The 23,827-nt window shown below is 31.9% G+C and overlaps 1 protein-coding gene across 2 annotated transcripts in view; it reads right to left on the reverse strand.

The window, feature by feature from the left end:
* RhoGEF64C (Rho guanine nucleotide exchange factor at 64C) overlaps positions 1 to 23,827 on the reverse strand; it is a 169,647-nt gene that overhangs the window by 77,772 nt on the left and 68,048 nt on the right. The window contains exon 2 of one of the 2 annotated variants that reach the window (XM_074142614.1): positions 8,574 to 8,641. The exons of the other annotated variant lie outside the window; for it this stretch is intronic. The gene's annotated coding sequence lies outside the window, so the exon portion shown is untranslated. The remainder of the gene's footprint in view (positions 1 to 8,573; positions 8,642 to 23,827) is intronic. 2 annotated transcript variants of the gene reach the window in all.

Below are 23,827 nucleotides of genomic sequence, written 5' to 3' on the forward strand. Positions count from 1 at the left end.
CGTTAATCTAAACAGTTTTATTCTGATTGTACAATAAAGAATACAAATATTATTATTCTCTGGCCTACTTAAGTAACACAAAAATGTTATGTCATTTGGTTCTTTCGTTATGTTCTTGTAGATAAGTGAAGCATTTTATATTTTAAGGATAGTTGGGTGCATATACTTTGCTGGAAGAATGAACAAACTCTTGGTGTGCAGTGTGGTTGAAGTTAATAATTTACTCTTGTCTCTAGATCTGTTGCAAAACCGGTTGGAAGTGAGCTAAGGCGTTAGCTCATACATTGTCCATCATTCTAGGCTCCATTCACTTAATTCTAGAACGACTCATAAAACTTACTTTACAGTTATCTTCCGCACTTATATTTTTAAAGTGCTTTAGTGCTTTTTGTTTTTCATTTTTTGTTTTAAGAAAAAAATAATCTAATAATAATAATAATGCTGCACACATCTGGCTCCCGATCACTGTCTTTATTGCAGACAAACAATCAATAATGATCTATATTTTTTAATATATTTTTTTTTTTGAACAAAATGAATTGAGTTCGATGTTTAGTTCAACCAATTGTGGAATAGTTTTAGTTGCTCAACATGTTTCAACTGGAGTGCACGACCAGAAAAGTCGAGTATTGGGTCCATAACAGTGGGAAAGCTGAACATAGCAGGGGTCCATAACTTGAATAGGAATAAGCTGAACATCTCTGAGTATCAGTCCATGATACTATGCGATTCTGCTTTCAGTCTAATCAGTTTTTTGTAAAAATTATTTATTAATTCATCAGGTTCAAAAGAAGATAAATAAATGTTTTATATTTCTTAACTTGGGCTTTCCTTAGACCGAAGACTTTCTTGGAACCCCCACACTAGACTTAAAAGAACAGAACTAAACAGACGCTATCGACTACTTAAAAGACTCTTAGACGATAGATCAAAACTCTCTCTGGACAACAAAAGACTGATTTATACTTCTATTTTGAAACCCATCTGGGCGTATGGAATAGAGCTGTGGGGTTCAACCAAACGCTCCAATCTCCAAAGGATTCCAGTCCCTTCAATCTAAAATACTTCGAACTATTGTACACGCTCCATTTTATGTCTCCAACCTGACTATACATACTGACCTTAACATTCCTTTTGTCACACAAGTTGTTAAAACAAGATACAGAAAACTCCACTTCAGCGTGCTATCTCATATAAATCCTCTAGCTGAAAATCAATTTTCAAGAACTCTTCCTGACAACCCGACAAGACGTCTTAAAGACGATGGCCTCGTGATCTCCTCTCAAGAGAAGAGAGTGACTAACCGTCTAATGTTTTGGAGTGTTACCACTGGGTAACTTCTCCACTCGTTACCTTATCATTTGTTACTCTATTGTTATCATTGTTACTTATAGCGCTAATGCGCTGATTGTAGCACAAATAAACGCCAAAAAAAAAAAAATTCTTACAAAATTAAGGGTCAGTTATTGGGAAGTATAACAAATTATTTATGGCCATAGTAAGAAAAAAGATGTTGATTTTTGTTATCAACCAATCGCCTTCAATATTAAATAATTTTTGCTTAAATAATGGCATTTCATAACGGTGCTATGAAGTGCACTTCAATATAGGACAACGATTCTGTCAACTATGCTCCCAATGTTGAGGCACTTTTGGCTTAACCATAGTTCTTCCAAGATTGATGACACCAGTTAATCGTAAATGGATTTTACAGTTTCAGTATTTTGACAATTTTTGTAAAACTGATCCACTTGCATTACTCAACACTTTAAATATTAGCCGCAAATTTGTTTTTACGCTGCGGTTTTTGAAACTATTCTGAGAAAAAAGAGATCTGGGGGGGGTAAGATTTTGGTTTGACTTTGACTTTGGATTAAAGTGTTTAAATCGCAAGTATAGGTATTTGAGCCAAAATAGTTAATACATTTGTTAGATGAAAAACGTATTTATTGTACAGCATGTGAATAACAACGTATTCAACTTTTTGGGTATCTCCGAGAATAAATATATAGGAAATGACAAAATCTGAAGTAGTAAATAGGAACTACAACCGGAAATATTAGAATAAAAAGCAAAGACGAAGAGTCGTGAGAGAGTTCTTTAATTCTGTGACCCGTTAGTTTGAGATTCATGTTGTCTTCTGCGTCAATGATGAGGAAGCCGTTCTTTCCGCTGAGGTAGTTGTAATCTAGTGGCTCATTTTTCTTCTTCTTTTAATTCGATAAAAACGTTTGAAAATGGTTCTCATTTGCAGAACAACCTTTCACCTCCCCTCATTTCTTTTATGTTTGAAAAGAGAGATAGAAAGTTCGGCATCTTGATCGGCTTTTTTTTAATGGGACTGCTCTCTTGGACTACTTTAACGTCATTTTAGCCGGCTGGCACTCGGATTCCACTTTTATAAATAAGAAAATTACACAAATGTTTAAGTAAAATGCACAATGTGCTGTTTATTTCTTCGGAATCTGTCACGCCATTTTAGGATGGTGTACAACTAGACGATAAAAAGGTAGCTGAATAAGTAAATGTCGATAAACATCTATTGTCTTCGAGAACTGTTATTTCTTTACAGCTTTCACACACTATCTCTATACTTAAAAACAATACAAGACCAATTTTCCTCTAAGTAAACTAAAAAACGTTCAAGCAGATACTTTTTAGAGCAAGGTAAAAGAGGTTATTTGCTAAAATAAAGCACAGTAAACAGCTTTAGTTCCAATTCTAGTAAAAGTTATTTTTGTTTCAACTTTTGTTTTGTATTTTGTTTGTTTTTTTAAATGAAAAACCTCAAATTTTCAGGGAATTTGCTTTAAAGTATTACTAAATAATTTTAGTAGAACGGCAACGTCTAGAGAGGAGTGGGCCACAATGGGAGAGGCCTTTGCCCAGAAATGGGCCTAATTCCAAAAATGTTTATTTCAATTATATTATTACTATAATTATTTTTATTATTATTGTGGATTAGTTTTTTTCTATTAATTTAATTATGCAAAGTATAAACCTTCTTGTCTTTTCGTTATAATTTTTCTATTTAAATTTATAACAATGAAATTTTCTTTTATGTAATTGGTTTAATTTATCTATTTTGGAATTAATAAAGGCTATTTTTATTTATTATTACTAAATACTTAGTCACCTCAAAATACTGGAATACTTTTTCACGGACCTGAAGCGTAGCTAGGAGCCTTTTAGAGCAATAGACAGGATACTCTCTATCGAAAGAACACTGACTGGAAGCAGGCAGTCAACTACGAAAGGTTGTGTGCGAAAAATGACCTCAGTCGATGATGATGCGTCTTAATTTAAACAGCCTAAAATAGCTAGGGAACATAACGAATACAGAAATCAATGAGTTTTTATAATGCATAACATGTATTCGATTTTCAAATCGATTGTATTTTATCATTCATTTGTTAGAACATGATAATCGATTAAGAGTCCCCTTTTAGCTGATATTTTTTTTTTAATAAACTGTGTGTCGCCACATCAGAATGAGCGAACATAAAAAGTAAACACGCCCAACTCTGGTTACTTTTAAATAATGAAACTCTTTCGATCTTGATAAAAAGGGAAAGATATAACTTTACAAATGAAACTGTTTCATCGACACAATTTGCTATTTAAATTATTTGTTTAATGCTAGCTTCAGTTTAATCAATTTACTTTTGCAGCACGGTCATTCCTTTAAATTGAAACAAATACACTAAGATTTTAATGAAGTTTTGTACTAAAGAGACAAGCAATCAATGGCATATTAAATAACAATTACAGTTCACTAATAGTTAGATAGTTAAAATTGGACGGCAAATTGAGTCAACAAAATTTACCTTACAGCTGGTTAGTATTCAGTGTTTTAGAGTCATTAGCATTACCATTAAATAATGATTATATACTACTTTCAATTGAATTCTGCAAAATACACCCTGTTGCTTGTCTTCTGCGCTTTTAATACTATCACCTGTTCCTCACGCAGAATTTCTTGATCTCAGATTACACCTTACAAGAGGTTAAAGAAGACCATGCGAGACATTAAAAAGCTTATAACCAAGCTCCAGACTGCTTGTTTGACTATTGACCAAAACCAAATTATCTTTCCAAAACAAAAGACCAAGTTTGAATACTTGGCTGCTCACATTTAAACTTGCAGACCAGAGAATGGAACTAACTGCAAAGCGTTATAATCTCAACAAAATCCTTGAAAAACTGAATCAAAAGTCCTTCGAAATATCTCGAGCCTTTTTTATGACTTCTTCCGTAAAATTGCCACTTACATTATAAGATGCCATTTAACCCGAATGTCTCCCAAATCTACATTAAAAAATTAAGTGCTAGCAATTCATATAGATCCTTTTGTTCAAATTCTTGTCTTAAATTCATCTTCAGCAAATCCCGGACCAACAACAACCTCCTAGCGTCTAGTACGAATTATAATTCGTAATATTATCATTCGATAATGACATTCATGTCTTAACTTACAACTGTCTATTACCATTATCTTGTACATCTTATTTACAGGTGTAAATATTAAATAAAAATTATTTAATTAAGAAATTTTGCCACTCCTAGCTATTAATTTGATGTTAGTGATATTAGAACATGAACATGGAGAAGTGCACTTTATAACTTATACTCCCTTAAAATCTTAAATTACTTGGGAAATCAGAATCAAATGTAATAAAAAATGTTCCTCTCTTTCGATTGTAGTTGCGGTAAATATCTCCTGAAATGCAATATATCGATAATACAGAAATCGAATTCTTAAGTCATTTAGAAAGGAGATGGTAAGGGCATGTTACGAAGATGCTAGTCATTAAGAGATAACTGAAAAAGCGTGATAACTTTAAAAGAGGCTCAAGATAAAAAAGGTTGTCTAATAAAGTAGAAGCTATAAGATTAGCACTAGAGTGAATGTAAAAAGTAGGTGATCTAGTGGCAGAAAATGGAGCCGTCAGAAATGAATGTCCAGAAACGACACATGGGGATGTATTCAGTATGGGGTTACAGGGCCAAGAAAAACGTTACCTAATTAGTATTTTCAGCAAAGACATTCAGTTAGAGCCTCTTTAGGCGGAAATACTACAGTAACTTTCGAAAGGTCACTGAGATTGTGCTGAGATTCATGGTTTTAAGGACCCCATTTTCACTTAATTAGGTCAAAAATGAAGGTCCTTAATGCACCGTTTCCTTAGTTACCCCAACACTACCAGCTGCAACTCTAACTGACTACAGTTAAAAATAAATTTAAATTTAAAACTCAAATATATAATGAGGTGAAAGTAAATGACAGTTAAACAATAAACAAAAACAACTTCATAAAATATAATAAATTCATTAATAACGAATATAAACAATAGCTAACTCGTTTAGAATTACAAATTAAGATTATTTTGCTTTATATTACTGCAGTGACAATTAATCCAAAGAAATACGGTACCTTTTCCGCGTATTGTACGCTACGAATATGATTAAGAATCGCTCACGCATTTCTTCCATTGTTCAAGCGTCAAAAGAACACAGAAATAACATCTAATCTACTGAATGAATGAATTGATTAGTTCTACTAAGATGGGAATTTACTAAATTTACTACGTATTCTTTCTGCATCTCAATTCAAGATGTGATATATTAAAGACAAAATTGTTTAAATTGTCATTTATTTGGCTGCATCGAGGAAAGAAACGTAACAATATTTTTGTATCAAACATTTTTTGAAATTTAGTATTTTCACAAGAGCAATCAATTTTCGCTAAACTTAAATACAGTTTTTAGGTCGTAAATAAACATGAATTTTTTAAAGCCAATTTAATTTGTAAACTTTACGTTCTTAAAAGTAATTACAAATTTCTAAGCAAACAGATATCAATACAGTAATTAGAAAACAATATATAATAATATATATTAAGGCGTAAAGAATTTCATGAACAGAACAGTTGTTATATGCAGGAATATAATTTTTAGTAATTTCAGTACATAAATTAAAAGAAAATTGATGTAAAATAGACACACATCTTTCTCTTTAGGGAGGATATTGTTGCTAACTGCACGATTCAAAATTTGCACCATCTAAAAGTAATACTTTCAGAATTGAAACTTCAAAAGATTGCTTGCATTAAGCCTAAAAAGGAGAGGACGCACTAAGTTCTACTGAAATTTGAGCAATTATCATTTTATGTAGTAAAATGATGTAAAAATAAAGCCAAGAGAACTAGTTAAAATGATTGTCACATTGATATTGTGAGATAGGTAACATAGACGCAGATTTATTGCTTAATTAATAATAATAATAAAAAAAAACAATTCGCGTCATTAATTGTGCATTTAATAGTTGGAACGTTTATCTCATTTATACACAACAAGAAACCGTACACGATCAAACTTATCGCATCAAAAATATTGACGTAATAAAGTTTCTGATCGGTAATATTGATCAAACTGCCGTCAAATCATCATTTCGTCTGACTGCCTTCCAATGTTATTGTCGTCTTCAAATTATACTGGCAATTATTGAACGTCTAGAGCCCACCTTCATCTGCGACCACTTCCTTCATAAGCTGCTTTTACTGCTCGGTACAGTTTTTTTTTTCCAGCGAAATCTTTATTTATTCAAAAGAAACACTGAATTCTAGAGAAAACTGTTTATTAAAAAAAATATAACATTACTGTTCCTCTAAATCCTGCTGCTTATAATTAACTCATCTCTTACAAATTCTTGAATCTTCTCGATCGGTCAACCGACAAAAAGAAATTCTAAACATAATTTCTATAAATGATGGCTAGATAAACAATTGCAACATCCATTCACCGAGACAAGTTGAATCTAATTGAAAAATTTGTTTTGCTTTCGATCTAACTAGTTTTGCAATATTTTTTAAAAGATCTTGTCCTTTCTCAGTTATATAAGAAGTCATTAAAAAATATATTGATTTTTATTATTATTTTTCCTTTTACCATTTTCTAATATTCTTTTCAATAGGTCAAACTAGGTTAGATCCGTTTGGTGATGGATGAATTCTTTTAAAATCTTTCAAAACTTGGTTTGATTTGGCCACTAATGTTTTAAAATAGAAATGATAGGTTAGAAAGAACATTACTCTCTGTAAAATAAACAGATGTTCAACGGTGGATAGAAAGGAATTATTAGAAGGCAAGAAGTAATGCAGCTCAATTTCACAGATGACTACATTTCCAGGTTTCCAAATGGTAACTCTAGCCAGGAGATCGGGAATATTATCTAGGACAGTACTTACCTAATAAAAAAAAAGAGCTTACGGTCTACACAGTTTCAGTAACTGCAAATAATATTTTACAGGTTTATACAAATTTTATTTTATACCATTTAGTACAATATTAATGATATTAATAGTTGAAGTTTTATAAAATTCTAACGATTCTCTTTTCGAAGTTTGTCTGTGATCAATAGATTTTTTTTCAGCTACTGAACTGAAAACCACAAGTTTAAAATATTTATTCGCTTCAATAGGTATTTAGTGGTTTAGTTTTAGAAACTTTAGATGGCGATGTATCGTTTCTTGGCCGCACAACTTTTATTACTTTGTTCCAATGTTAACCAAAACCAACCAAGTTGTCAAGAGAAGCCAATTATTTGATGTCCAAAAACCGATCATTCTGGTTTTCTTCGTTCTTAATTACAATGATACCATTTTCCAACAGACAACTTTTACATTTATTTATAACATTTACCAATCTACCCAAAAAAAGAAGTTATTTCAAGTGGATTCTGAACCGTAAAAACCTATTATTTAAGAGTAAAGGACAAGGTGATGACTCTGATCACTAGAAATATTAGTGATCATTCTTTAAAATTGTCAAAAAAACAATCATTTATTCACCCACCAAGTCCTTATTTTTTTTTTTTTTTTTTTTGAGTAAGAAACATAACGTTAGAAGAGAATTAGTGATCATAATTGTACATGGTAATGACTACAGTAATATTACTAATAGAAATAATTAATCGTTAAATTTGCATATGTACTTGCATGTTGTTAGTAAAAGTACCAGGTTATTTCATCTATATCTCTTCCAGTTGGCTTTTAATTACATTTTTCTTGAGGTTATAGTTATGCTGCTGGAGAAAAAGGCAGAGAACCCCGATCTAGTTGTACTGAATTATGTTGGTGAACAGGGAAAAAATGTTTAATTCGTTCAGGTTTTTGGAGCTCAATTACATCATAATTAGCGAGTTTATTACGTTAAGCGGGACATTTTGAAAGAAATTCAGACAAATTTTCTCCAATAAGTCTCTCACATATTGCAAACGTGTATATTCATGGAACTTAGCAGAAGACATGATCTTCAGCATCAATGGCAAACCTTGAGAACTCATTTTGCACCCTTTGCAAGTTCTTTAAAAGTTGATACCAACATGGAACTGTATTAGACAATACAATCTAACCAGGACCTTTTATAACAATATTTTATTGGAACTGTTAGGCCAAGAACTAGAGTAAGGGAAAATCGTGGGCCTTCATCAGATTTTATTTTAATAGACCACACAAGAAGGGATTGTCAACTCCTGTTTTTCAGCAATCAGAATTAAAGTTCTTTTTACTTACTTATGGTGCATTCCAATGCCAGCTTAAAGATAAAGGTTTGACTCTGATATTCGACTTGAAAATGTTACCTAAAACAGATAAAACAAAACCTAAGAAATCGACAAATTAAATGGCAGAAAGAATTCAGGATATATAGAAGTGCTTAAATAAACACATATTCAATTACAAATATGATTCATAAGGAATGAATTCTTGAATCGGCGACAACAATGACCCGGAGACCTTAACAACCTTGGTACTGGTGTCGACCGGCCTACGTTATGTGGGGCGTGGTGAACTGCCATTACACCAAGGTGACTTAGCAAATAATCACTCATTAAAAAACCACAGAACATGCTGCGGTATTTTTAATTTAATACAGTTATTATAAATAAATGAAAACATTGCTTAAGCTGTAAAAAAAAAAAAAAAAAATAAAAATAAAAGGATAATGCTCAAGGACTTTACATAAAAACAAATTGACAAAAATTATTCAGAAAGAATAAAATTATAAAGAGATAGGATCAGTTTGGGATGTAAATAGTTATTCCAGGGTATTGTTGTGAAAGAAGTGGTGAACACATTAAATTAGCGGCAGAATGGAAAGTGAAAATTAGTCTGAGAATGTTACATATTATTTGTCGGATGTGTGATTTGTGAAAATCTCCAAGTTCATTGCCTATTATCTATTGTTTCGAATGAAAGGGAAATCGTGAGAATTAGAAAAAAAAAGAGTGGATAATTTTCTTGTTTTTCTTTCGTAATAGATCAGCTACAGATTTCAAGTTTTAATGAATATATTTAGGTATTAATACAAATCTATAACGACTAATGTTAAGAATATTGTGTTTTGCTAGCGAACTGTCAGTACATAGCATACAGTTTTTCCAATTTTAGCGTTAAAGTCACCGAGGAGAGATCCTTTACATCACTTCTAGAGTACTCAGCAAATGCTTTCTCGAAGGCTACACAGAAATATAGTCTCTGTAGATGAGGGACATCCTCAGTACTTCCTGCTTGACGTAAAAGGCGACTAAAAGGGTATACCTAAACACACGCACATTTACAGAGCACATCTTCTTTTGGTTTTCAGTGTGCTTGTGGGTGATTTACAAACTGTTGGAGTGGCACTTGTCACTGGCTATTTAGCAGTCCTAACTCTCTTTATAGGATATATAACATACGAGCAACCAGTAACAACTACCTACTCACTTCAGAAAAGATGGAGTTTAATGACGTCTGCAAGAGCGTCAGGTTTTATGTAATTTTCATTTCAAACGGTCATTTCTAGTAGAAACTCCAAATCAAAATTCTGTCCAATTGTCAGACTCCTTCTTACGAGGAATAAAAGAAAATAAAAAGTAAATGTCTTTTTTCCGAAAAATAAAAAGAAAAGTTCAGAAAACTACTTTGAATTATCGCAATTGTGGTTCTTAAATTATTTTCTTTTAACTTGTTCATCTATCTTGTTTATTAGGCGGCTAACATTATATTTGCCCAAAATGAAGCTTAAAATATTTTAGCTGAGAGAACTCATAAAAATTAATTTACAAAAATACGGAAAATTTATGTACAACAAGCAAAATTGAAGGTTAAATGAAAATCTTTGAGCCCACCTTTATCTCCCTCATGCTAACATCCTCTACCAAAAGCTTTCATTTTGTTCTCTGAGGCCTTCTAAACGAGTCCTCAGTGAGGAGACCCAATTTTGGAAATTCGACACGATCGTAATTGATAAAAACGTTGTAAAAGGATAATGCTAATCTTTTTAACCATCAGAGCAGCCAGTTTTCATAGAAATGAATTATTTGCTATTATATTTTACAAATTTCTTGTAAACTGCTTATCGATAGAGACTTCGACAAGGTTAGAAATCTATTGAAGTTTCTCCGTGATCTTTACCCGAAATAATAACTAAGTTATTTCGGACTATTTGGAATTGCAAACTAAAAACTTAGTAAAAAAAAGAACCAGAGTTTACGATTCAACGAAGAAATGTTGTTATTTCCTTATAATACAGGCCTACTTTACGGTCATTTCTTACATGGCGCAGGTTCTGAGCTGGTTAAAAATGGTACAGAATTTACTCAGTCAATCCGATTAATAAAATAAATAAACAAAAGAGACAGCTGAATTTAGTTTTCACACCGTTGAGGGAAGAACTTGCTTAATCCAGAGAGAAACGAAACTCCATTCAGAGAAATATCAGTAGCACAATCCAATGGCGAAAGTGGATAACATTTAAGTTACAAGCCACTTAACTTGCACCATTATATACTAAGCGTGTACAGAATGAAAAGATATATCAATATGCAAATTTTATGATAAGCTTTCCATAGGTCAGATATCCCAAAGTATGGGTCGTTCATTGATTTTGGGTGGAAAACTTGAAATATTAAAATATGAGACAAGTTTAGTTATTAAGGATAGACTGAAGAACAAGTCGAACTTGATTCGCCTAAAGTTAATTCTTAAGCTAATTCTGTCCTGTTTCTTTCCGTTTAGAATTCCTCCAGTCTATTTTAAAGTTCTAATCACTTATTAGATAGTTTTGTTAAACTCCTTTACCAAGCAGTACACTTCCGGCCGCTGGTTCTGACTTTCTGGTTTACTTTAAAACCTACTACATAGTTCTAGATCTTAGTTTTGGATAATAATTTTTTATCATTAATATTTTTATACTTCTTTTAAATAATTTCTTTTAAGTTATAAGTAATTTTCAGCAAGTTTTCATCCTATGCATACGAACAAACATTAACTATGGCGGTGGGAAACAAACAAGTATGAAAGACTCGCAGTCAACTCAATGTCAAACATTAATAGATCCATCTTGCACTGAACTCCCTTCTAAAGCTCGGAACTCACTTAAATTTAAGTTTATCTACTAAATTAAAGAGTCCTTAATGTGTTTCTCAAACTCAAGTTTTAAGGAAATGAGAATTTGCTGAATAATCCCATTAATTTTTTAACGCGAATAACCAATTAATGAAATGTGGTCAAATAAAAATTGATGCAAATAGTACTAAGATTTTTAACACCACATTTTTCAAATAACAAAATTATTAATTTATTCAAACCAGAAAGTTAGTTTAAAATGTGATTAATTGATAATTAATACCAAAGAAGATCGATCAGTGAGTACTAATTTTTACTTCGTTACATTCAGGTTCATTAAGGTTTGGATAAAAAGGAGCACTTTATAAAAATAATTTTAAGAAAAACCTGTAATTATTATAATTATTTTTAGTTAAAATTTGTCTTTTTCGATAGCGCGGTTGACTTTGTTTTGATCTAATATAGTTAGTTATCAGGAAGGAATGGATACAAACATATATTAGAGTTTAAAAATTATTCACGGCCTCAAACAATTAGAAATAATCAGCACAACCTCTAACAAAATAAGGTGTTAATGGAGATTACGAAGAGTTAGAGAAGAGACAAAATGTACATTGAGAATGTCTTGAGGAAGTGATAAGGCAGTTAATCACCCTAGACCGGAACTAGAAGATACCAACCACTACAATGCTTGCGAGATGGCCTACCTGACTGGCATACATGATCGGCTTCCTCGAGACTTTTTTATATTTTTATTCTACACTTAGCTTGTACGTTCTTTTTAAAAGAAAGGGCTTTAACCTCTGCGCTAGAGACGTCTGAAAGGTGTGATTTACTTTTCAGTACACAAAACAAACAAAATCTATTTTATGAAAGCTTAAAAAAACCTGCTTTTTTAAATCATTCCCTGAACTAAAAATAAAAGGCAGAAAAACACAAAAATTGGATATTATTCTAACACTGATCAGAAATATAAGATAATGCCGTGAATTATACCATTCAAACAATATTCTACGTTCTCACTGAGAAACTTCATTCCAAAAACTTTCTTTTACTTATCTCAACTGATCTAAAAGAGCAAAAGTGGAGAACAACTGTAGATTTGTAATAACAGTTCATTACACAAACTCTTCAGTAAAAATTGGCAATCTTTCCAAACATACAAAATTATAAGTTCACTAATTTTACACTAAAATAAATTCAGATTAGCTTAACCACAAGAATAACTGTGTGCAGTGACTTTAAGGACTTTTATCACAATTTTATTCTAATTGGAAAAACCATCCAAACTGTGTTTTGAACTTAGATCTTTGGAGAACTGATCAACTGGCCAGGAATACTAGTACTCTTTTCGGCCCGGAACCAATCCTGGGATCACTAAGGGTGCAGTTCGTGAGGCTTTCTGAGATTGGATCTGGAGGGAACTGGGTGACGCTTCCTGGGGTTAAACTCGGCAAGAGTATTAGGCCTTTGCTGTGTAAACGAAGAACCAAAGAGATTCTGAGCTTGGGCAGAAATCAGATTACTTTGATTACAGGCCTAATCACAGGACATGGCAAGTTCAGGAAGCATCTGCACAAGGTAGGGCTTTTTAGCTCGCAATCTTTGAGCAGATTATGTCAGGAAAAGGAGGAAAAGGACTCTCACCTGTTATTCGATTGCGTTGCAATCGAGCGGCTGCGCTACGATTTCTTTGGAACTTTGAGGCCAAGGGAGATTGTAGCGCTGAAGGAACTGGTAGGGTCCTCAACCTTTTTGGAAGGGGAGGTTTCTTATATTAGACTCAAAGGGGGAAGGCACAATAAGCCTCTTGCGGCTGCGGTGCCGTCGTGGGGCGTGGGTCCCGTCCCACTTTCTAATCTAATCTAGATCTTTGGAGTGGATTTTCAGTTATAATTTTCGTTTTTTATTCTACCATAGCACCAATTACACTTATCTGTTAGTTTTACACAGATTCTGGAAGCTACAAATGGCTCTGGAATACTTAAGAAGGTTCCGCACAAAATCAGGTTAAGATGGAACCAGTTTACAGAAACACCTGCAAACTTATTGATTTTAGTTTATTTATTAATTGTAATTTTGGTCTTTAATGCACATTAACCATTACTGTTTTTAAAAAAGATAAAAATTGGAAGTAATGTTCACGACTGAGGTATTTTGTTTTGTGTAATTATTCAAAAACTAATCACGCCTTATAGTCGATTTCGATTCTTATGTGATGCGCGTATTAGTGAAAAGATTCACATCATCAGGTGTGGTAACGTGTGAGTGAAAAGTAGTAAACTAGTAGAAAGTTTACCAAGTTCGCCGGTACTTTACACTTCACATTTTTTATTTATTTATTTATTTATTTTCATTTTTTTGGAGATATACAAACAGAAAGTCTCTTATTTATGCACCAATATTGTCAGAGGTGAAAGGGCTCGCATACCAAACTTCTTATTGTATGAGTACATACTGTTTTACAAGAAATTGTAACTTGGCCGCACATCTATTGGTTAGTAGACGAAGAATAGAATGAAGCAGATTATTACGAAGAAACCCAAAGAACTTGTAAAACTATAATATTTATTGTTATTGTAAAATCGCCGGCGTAGATATAAAGACCTTTTCTATAAGAGCCTAGAATGGATTATGAGGATGTCAAGAAAGAAACAGACATTTCAGCAAAGAGTGAATAGAGAAGCAGGGGTTGATAAATGGATGTACAGATTAGAAGGTAGTCCTCTATAGGTGGCCAGAAATACTAAGTGGATGAACCTCTCAGAGAAATAGAAGAGTAGGCCACCTAGAAAATGAAAGTGAGAATAAGTTTGCCGCTAGAGACTTCAGGACTTTGGAGTATCATTTGTCATGAAAACGGGAAATCGCTATGTTTCGGAGTATAATAATACATTTTTAACTTCAAGGTCTTTTTTGCCACTCTGGCTAAGAAAGGAAATTATGTTTAAATTTATAAACAAACCACAACATTGAGATGGGATAGCTGACAATCTTAATTTAGCGTCCGACAGTTATATTTCTTCCCAAACTGAAGCCTTTGAGATGGGAAGACCTGACCACTTGGGTACTTAGTCGCTTAAAACACACATCAATTTTATTAACTAATCAATTATTTTTTTAACACGAAATTTAAATTAATAACAGGTATTTATTATTAACTAAAATTAAAAAACTATTTAAATTATTTGAACAAATCTTCTGATGTTTTAAAGTATAAAAAAGGTGAAACTATTTAACTCGCAATAAAAATAATTACAATTTATGAATTCATGATATTTTACGATACTTTCACTTCAGACAAAAGAATATGGCTGTCATTCAAGCTAATAATTATCTCACGGTTGTATAGATCGTTACCGTTCATTAGACAAATTGGTTAATAAACCAATAAAGTTTTCTGAATCAATAAAAAAAAAACTGTTTGTCTAGCAAATAGTTTGAAAATAAAATATTAAATAAATAATGATGATGGTAATATATGTAATCTAGTGAAAGGAAATTGACAAACTATAGGTAACGCCGGCGACCATGCTGTCCCAGATGTTGCAGTTTGGGCGAAAGTTGCAGTAATGAAAGAGAGAGACAGAAGCCGAATACCGGTCCTGAGTGTTGTTCATTAGGTGAAGGTCAGTTTCACTTGACTCCGTAATATTATTGGAAGGAAAGTTATTTACAGACAGACACATTTGTAAATACGTACGAATCTCTTTAATAAATATCAGTCACAATATCGGACGACCAAAAAGAAGAAGAAGAAGATATTTACAGCCACAACTAAGAGAATATCATCCACTCTTAGAACAGCGGCTGTTGCCAACAAACATGACATGTCTTTCACGAGTTGAGATACTGTAAACATTTCCTTAACAGATAAAGAAAAGCACGAACTCAACGTTTATTCTTATTTATATTTGAAAAACGTTTTTTAGCATTGCAACAATGTTCACCATGATTTTCAAGCTAAAAAGCAATTGGTGCAAACAACTTTCACTTCTAATTTGTAGTAAATTAATCAAAACTAAATAGAATCACTGTCATTAATGAGGAAACATTGATCAAAGCTTTACAAAAATTTGAAAATTCTAAACAATAAATTTAAGTAAAAACAAATCAAATTTGGCTAAAATATAAAACTATTTTTCCAATATTCCTAGTAAGAGTGGAAATTGATACGAGAAAAAAAACGAATGTATTTAGAAAAATTAATTACTTTATTAATTTCAAGAACTAATGAGTCCCATATCTTCCTGTATATCAATTATGATATAACGAACAAGCTTTATTTACTCCATAAATTAGAAATAATGAAGAAAGAAAAATTATAAATAAGCTCTAAAAGAAATACCGTTCAACAATTCAATAAAAAATCTACTCAAAGACGATTTTAGTTGAAGATTTTAAAATAACCTAAAAGCTGGAAGTAAATTTCAGTGGTCTTATAACTGGTTTTATTTCTCTAATGATTCCCAATAATTGCAACAAGTAGTTAATATTCTGACTCTTGATGAACTGAAATAAATCTATCAAAGAAGAAGGACTTTTACAATATACACTCTTACTTCGATTGATTATTATTGTTCAAGTACATATTTCTCAATTAGTGCTACAAATGCAGAAAGTAGTTTGAAATTGTAAACTACGAAACGTTTGTTTTGTTTTAATTATTAATTAAATTTAAACAAATGAATAAATAAATAATTAATTAGAAGACTGTTGAATAAAGCATGAACATAAGAAATCTAATAAAAATAAGAAGAGGTTTTTGCATGGTAGCCTGTTCCTTAAAATAATGAGAAACTTCATGGTTGAACACAACTTCTTAACTCCCAGTTGCCTCTTGGAGTCATTCAGACCTTTCAGTTCGAACTACACTCTTCTAGCCTAGTGCGTTTCAGCCTAGATTAATATTGCAGCCATTCCTGGCAGGATCTGTCGAAAGCCTCGTTTTTGCACGATATTCTTTACTAAAGACTCCTTCTTTGTTCTTCTCAACTTTCTGCTCATCAATAATTCGATCAATGAAACTCAACGCTGATTCTGGTGATGTTGCCCCTTATTTTTTTAGATTAATCTCTGTCTAAGATTATGCTAGAAGTTTTGTATCTTTGGTTTCAAAGGTTGGGGTATAATTGAAAATCTTGTTTTTGTTTAACTTGAAAACATAATTATCCTTAATGAAATTTCTCCTTAAATTTAAACGCTAGCAATCTTCAGGTACAAAGGAATGTCGCTGGATCAGAAATATGTGCGTAGCCAACGATCTTTACTAATATCTAGGTTACTTGCGATATCCTATTGTGTTTATTTGTATTGCAGATAAGCACCACCTTCATCCTGCGCGAAATTACTAAATCCTAATTTTAGCTTGAGGAATTATTGGTTGTATAAAAACCTGATTTCTAAAATTTATATCCATTCCACCAAAGCTAACTACGTGTTGAATAAGATTGAAGCAAGCGATGACCTTGCTTCGGCCCATATGTTTTATCAGATCGGATTACCTAAATTAGCGCAAAAATTTAATGTTGCCAATCACATTCTATTATTGGATTACAGAAAGTTTCAGAGCCAAACTATATGTGCTTATTAACAGGAAATGATAAGATACAGTAACTGGGTTAAATTGATTACGTAAAACATTAAGAAACAATTTCCTGACATAAAAAATATAAATTTACAAGTGAAAGAAATTTATTATATTATATAGTTGTAATATTAAAGCTTTATTAAAAGTGAAAGGTTAACTTGCAAAATAAGTTCTAAATCTTAACTTTCAACCGCTTAGTTATTTAATGTTTATTATAATATTTGAATAAATACTATATTAATTAAATATTTAATATTTCTGAAGAATTAAGAAGATGATGAAATTAGCATTTCCAATTAAATTCATCGTATATTATTATTTGCTTAAAATTATTGCAGCTATACCAGTAACTTACATGAAAACCTCACTAGGCAAATAATGCACTTTTCGTGCTTTGCATACTCAAGGATGAAAATATGAATTTTTATTTTCTAATAATACAGAATAATGACTAATATTTAATGAACTGACAAAAGATTTTACTTAATTAATATTAATAACTAGAAAACAATAATTATTGTTCACTTATTAATTAATTTAATAAAAATTAACGATATTTACTTTAATGGCGACAAAACCATCCTGTTTGTTTGTTAGAGGTGAAGAAATCGTTTTAACATTAATGTTTAATGTCTAAATAATTTCTTGTTATCTTTCCTATAATTCATGATACCAGTGTTTCTGCTGTTGCCGCTTCAGGAATTACTTTACTTACTTATTAACAATTGCAACCAAACTTACGTAAGTTGTTGAACTGTGAAGCAATCACGATCATAACACCCTCTATCGAAATCGTATCTAATAAATCAGAGAAAATGTGCACAAATTCAATTCGTAAATAAGTTTTTAGTCTTCTGCAATTCCCGTTCTCAGGAGAATGTGTCCTTTGGTCCTTCCTGTACTCTACTTGATATCTCTACACATCCTTATGCTACTGACACGGCAATTTTTTCCTCTAATTAAAAACCCAGCCCTTGCATATCGCTCCCTTCAATCCCCTATAGAATCCGGTGAGCCCTGGCTAAAGAAATGGAGAATTAAAATAAATGAAAACAAATGCCACCCTTTTACCTAAACATCGCTCACTTCCACCCAAAGATTGTTTTAAGTACCTAGGACAAACATGTAACCTAGAATCCACATACTAGACTTAAACGGAAAGAACTAAACAGGCGATTCAAACTTCTCTCTAGACTTCTCGTCAAAACGATCGAAACTTTCATTATACAACAAACGACTTATCTATACAATGGTACTTAAACATGTCTGGACAAACGAAATGAAACTTTGGAGCTCAGTCATAGCTTCAAATATCTACAGAATTCAAAAACACTCCATCGAACAGCTCATGGCTCTTTACTGTGTTTCTAACACTACCTTAGACCGAGATCTCTTTGTCCCTCTATTTCTGAAGGTGCAAGATTTCCGCTATAACAAACCTAGTTGTTTCTCAACCTTTGCCTGGAAGTTCAACAAGACGGTGGAAGCGCCGTAGGCCACGATATCTTCTTAATGAAGTAAGTACCAGTGCATAGCAATGCTTGTCTTCGTTGAATTCTCCTCTCGTGCTACTCTTGTACTTGTATATTTCGCTGTATCAGCCTCTTGACAGTAAACAATTGTATAGCGAATTATTAAAAACAAGTAGTATTGCTAATTATTACTTGCAGATATTCTGCAGTTATAAATATTGAACAATTAAATATAATGACTTAATAGTAGTGATGCAAGTCGTATTTCTCTCTGAGGATCTAATCATCCATCTGACCTTCCATTGAAACGTTTGGAAACTAATTATGCAAAAACTTATTTTCTTTAGTTTCAATTTGAAGATGTGTTTCTTCTTTTATGCGCGACAGATGCAGTTTTAGCGAAATTGGAAACAATAAAATACAGGAATTTAGCGCAGACGGTATTTTAGTTGTTTATTTTTAATGTAGCGATACATGACCCACGCAATGCAACGATCTAGTACAGTTTCAACATAATAAATTTAGAAAAAATAGTTCAAAAGCAAAAATATGAATAATACATTTTTTACTCAAATTATCAAGCCGATGGTAGCTATCAAAATCCACTTAGATTAAATGTATGTTTATAAAAAAAACCTCACGTTTTCAACAATTTAACGATAAGCGATAGAGGGAATTTGATTAAAATTTTGTTATTATACGTATGACTAAAAAATGAAGGTTTATGAATTATCGATGAATTAGCCTAGTGAGCAGGAAATTTATAAGCTGAATTAAATTAGAAACAAAAAATTGACTGACATTCTTAGAAAGTTAAGTATTTTATTAGGCTATTTAAAGAGTATGTTTAAAATTGAAATCTACCCAACACCAACTGCACAGTTCTTGCTTTTCTTGGCAATGTTATTTGCACGATCTAATTATTATTCTCATCAATAACTCTTCAGCCAGGTAGCAACAGATAAGCTCTCATCAATTTTGATGGATGGAAACTGCAATAAATCGTGATCTAGTACAATTTTTACGTAATCATTTTTTTAACTTCTTAAATTTGTACTTTTAGTTGGAAGTTAGTTGGAACATAATGCTTTTTAGGATTGGTCCAACAGCATGGAGTTTGACAATAAAGAAACAGTAGTATCAAGTAAAACATAGTTTATAACAAAGTTGTGAATAGTATGAAGAAAAATTAAATAAATAATAGGAAAATAAACTAAAACAGGCTGGCTGTAAACTTGACTACCCACTTGACGATTTATCATTACCCACGACTTCACAAATTTCGCCTAGCCAATTAAATAAATACAAAAGAAGAATGCGTATGATAATTATCAGTGAACGTGGGGCCAAGCGTTCACGATAGAATGTAAATCTAAGGGGTATCTTTTTTAAAAAACAAAAATAATCACGGGTGCTTCACATTTGGCCTAGTTTTTGTTAAGCGAAAGTTTTCAAAATTATCAACTTTCTCGTCCTGATACATGTCTCATCATGTCTCATTAAATGATTATAAAATTATCTTGAGGAAAACCAATTAATAAACAAACTATAAAATGCTGGTTAACTATTAAAAAATAACAGCAGGTAAACCTCAACAATTTTAAATATTTTTCCCTTTCAAATAATTTAATCCTCTCTTAACAACGGGCTATATATTAGTTCCAATTAGTGAAAATTGCTGTAATTCTCAGAATGATTGCTGTGCAAGGTAATTTTGTAATTAGTCTATTTTATTTTAATAATATAAAAGATGCATGATAGGTAAGTTGTTTTTAAGTCACAGTATCTTCACTTTCAAGGTTAGAATATAAAAGAACATAAACCGCATGTGCAAATAATAAAAATAAATGGTTATATAAAAAGCCGTTATGGCATCTCAAGGTGATAACAATTCTGGTACAATAAAAGAAACACGCATGTCTTTAATAACTGTTGTTTATTTTAATACAAAACTGCTTGAACCTACACAATGATAATGCTGTATTTATTTTATTTGTAAAACATGTGTGTCTTCTTCCTACACTTGTAGTGCTACAGGAAGTGAGAGAAGGGAGTTTACTTCCTCTAAGAGTGACCCTCGGAAGCTTAATAAGATCCAGGCTCCCTGATCAACTTCCGGTCGCTACGTTAAAATGTAGCTTTGGAAACTTTGAGAGAGCTTAAGCTTTTTTTAAATTTATTAAATGATAAACGTTATCTGTATTATGAAAATAATTTTTATCAGTAGTGGAGTCATGTTAACATGATCGGTTTCAAGTTAGGCTTTACCAGTTTTGTTCTTAATTCCGTCTCCAACCTTGCCACTTCCTTTTTGGTTTCCTTTTCTAGAAAAAAGTAGACGAGCGACATCTACTGGCAGCAAAACCAGAATGGGATAGATAATTTAATAGTAATCTGTCATCAGATTACTTAAAAATAATAATAATGATAGTGTTTATTCATAAACTTATAAACATACCAAAAATAAAAAGTATTTATCCTAACTATATCAAAATATTTCAAAACTAAGCAAAACATTTCTCTAGTTCAAAACTTAACACACTTCGAGCATGGACTTAGTCCGTCTGCCGAGTTGACTCTAATTTTCAATAACATAAACTACGAAAGTAAACATATTTATGTATTAAAAATTAAAAAGATATATTAAAAATTGTCTATAACTCCAAGCGGATATTGCGTACTTATACTGCTTGGACCAATAAAAGCCATTCAAATAAAGAATAATCTCACCTTTATTGAGTTTTCTATTTCCCAAGTACTGTATCCTGAACTCCTGTAAAATCGGACATTCTCCAATGAAATGGATGATATCTTCAATCGCTCCAAGATTACAGAGAGAACAATAAAGGCCTATTTTCATCCCTGTTTACACTAAAATTTAAATTAAACAGTGTACCTCTCAGCTTCGTTATTACATTAATAAATTGTAAACTGTTTTTATCATTAATATACCCGTTTTCCCCTAAATCCAACAATAATTCTTTGTAAATACCATGGAATTAACGCGCTAGTTGCTTTTCGTAACAGACTATCTCTAAATTCTGACTTTGATTCCCAACATCAGTTCATTATTAGACAATTTTACATCAGATGAGTTTAAATAAATCCTAAAATTTATTTTTTGTAGTTTGAATTTATTCGTTGGAATGGAAGTCGGTAATTTTGATTTTGTTTAGTAAGAACCGAAAATTAAATACACTTTTTTTTTTTTAATATGGTTCTGATGTCTTGTGCACATCTAATTTCCCTCAGCAGTCATTCGAACATTCTAATTAAAGATTAATTAATAAAAATAAAAGAACTAACAGTAAGTTTAAAAGTCAGTGATCAGTAAGTTCCATACTGAATACAATGCTATAGTTAGAATGTGGACGGCCCAGTTTCACAGTGTCCTAGTAATGCTAAGTTGGCGGAGATACGTGCTGCAGAGGTCACGTAGTTGAATGTACCACGTACTACCGTTTTGTAAATCAATGCATGTTCACCCTTGGTCCATGGAGCCAAAAGATATATCTCCATAATAAGGTAGTTTTAACAGTGAACGGGCTAATTTGTTTTCTATTTAAGAAATTTATTCAAGCTTACACACGTAATTCAAGTTCGTTTTTAACCACCTTTTACAGAAATAAGTCTTTTTTAATACCTAATTCAGATTAGTGCAATAGCCCAATATCTTTTAAATATAATCTCAATTGAAGTCAAACTTCTTTTCATTAAAATTTTATCTTAATAGAAATTGGACCAATAACATTCAAGCTACTATCTGTTGAAGAAGTTTTGGACATTTACCGTTAGGCGTTTTCTAAATGTGTAATTTTAGGAATATTGGATTTTATTTTTATTAAGTCTGTCCTTAATCTACTTCGCTCTAGCAGAATAGATAAGCGAGTGGAAAGGAAACTACTATCGCCACCGTTATGATGACCGTTATGAACGATTCAATTTCAAAGAAGTTTGTGAAATCCGGGACTTTAGCCGGAATGACTGTATAAAGGTTAAGTATTGGTGGGAAACTTTATTAAAAGGAAACTCTTGTTTTTCAAAATTTGATGCGAAAACTCTCACTGAAATTTACGTATTAAAATTTTCTTTCCATTTTATAGCTATTCTCACCTCATACAGTCAGTTTTAATATCTATTTTGCGAATCACTTATTGCAAGAGGAACCCTTAAACGGGTATTTCCGGAAGCAATACAAAACCAAAATCTGCAATATCGCCACGCCTTCTTTTGTAAACAAAAATACTCTCGAATACAAAACTTTTACTCGGTCAGGCAAATATAATTTCAACTAATCTTACAGAAAAAAGATGAAAATAAATAGATATTTAGTATTAACAATCACAACAATATGTATTTAAATTGTGTTTTTATAATTATTGTATCTGAATTGTGTTTTGATGTGTCATAAATGGCAATAGTCTGATAGAAAGAATTTTGGTACGTATTTGTTAGAAATTTTAATAGTCTATTTTCGATGTGATCAGTGATAGTGGATGTGGAAGTTACATTTGTGTAGGTTGTAAAGTTCGGGTGAAGCGGAACGAGTTGGTAGAGAAACGGAGGATTTCGTTCTGTATAAATTTGAATTGAGAAATATTTGATCTGTAAAAGAAGCTCCACGCAGTGCTTGCTTAGACGGATGCTATTGACGGATGTTTACTTTGTAGAGAATTTATTTTTTGGGGGAGATTAGAGGGAGAAACGGAAACAAAAGTCAGATGTATTTCCGCCTCTTGCATGTGAAAAACATTTATTATTTACCTCAAGAAAAAATAGCAAAACAAAAAACATTTTATTGAAATAAATAAATAATGAAAAAATAAAAATAAACTGCAAATTTTCTCGACTAAAAATATCTAGATTAAACGACTTGAGAATACAGAAATTGCCCAATACGAAGCCAGATGTAAAGCTTGTGTAACTCAACATTCCGACCACAATCACTCCTGATCTACATAAGAAACTAGTTCCTTTTATTGGACTTCAGTCTAGAACGTTTCCACTTCTTGTAGCTCCTCTTTCTTATTTTCAAATCACATATCAATTTTTTTGTTAATCAATAACATAAAATAAATGAGATATACATTTCCTATAATATCTAGATATGTTTGTTTGTTTTGGGGTTTTGTAAGGTGCGCAACAACAAGGGTCCTTTGCACCTAAACTATACTGTAGAATAGACACTTTACTACACAGCCTAACCTACACCTAGTCAATCAATATCTAGATAGTTTATGTTGTTATGAATCTTTTAGGTGAATTTAATAGTTAATTGAAAGATTTTAATTATAGAAAAGTATCTGTTCAAACATTTCATGCATAAGTCTCGGCATGCATGCCTACTTTCCTTGTTCCTTCTCCAAGCACTGCGTCCT

This window comes from Rhodnius prolixus, unplaced genomic scaffold (genome assembly GCF_049639745.1).
Source record: "Rhodnius prolixus isolate KJV_2025 unplaced genomic scaffold, Rpr scaffold_1, whole genome shotgun sequence".
Classification (NCBI taxonomy): domain Eukaryota; kingdom Metazoa; phylum Arthropoda; class Insecta; order Hemiptera; family Reduviidae; genus Rhodnius; species Rhodnius prolixus.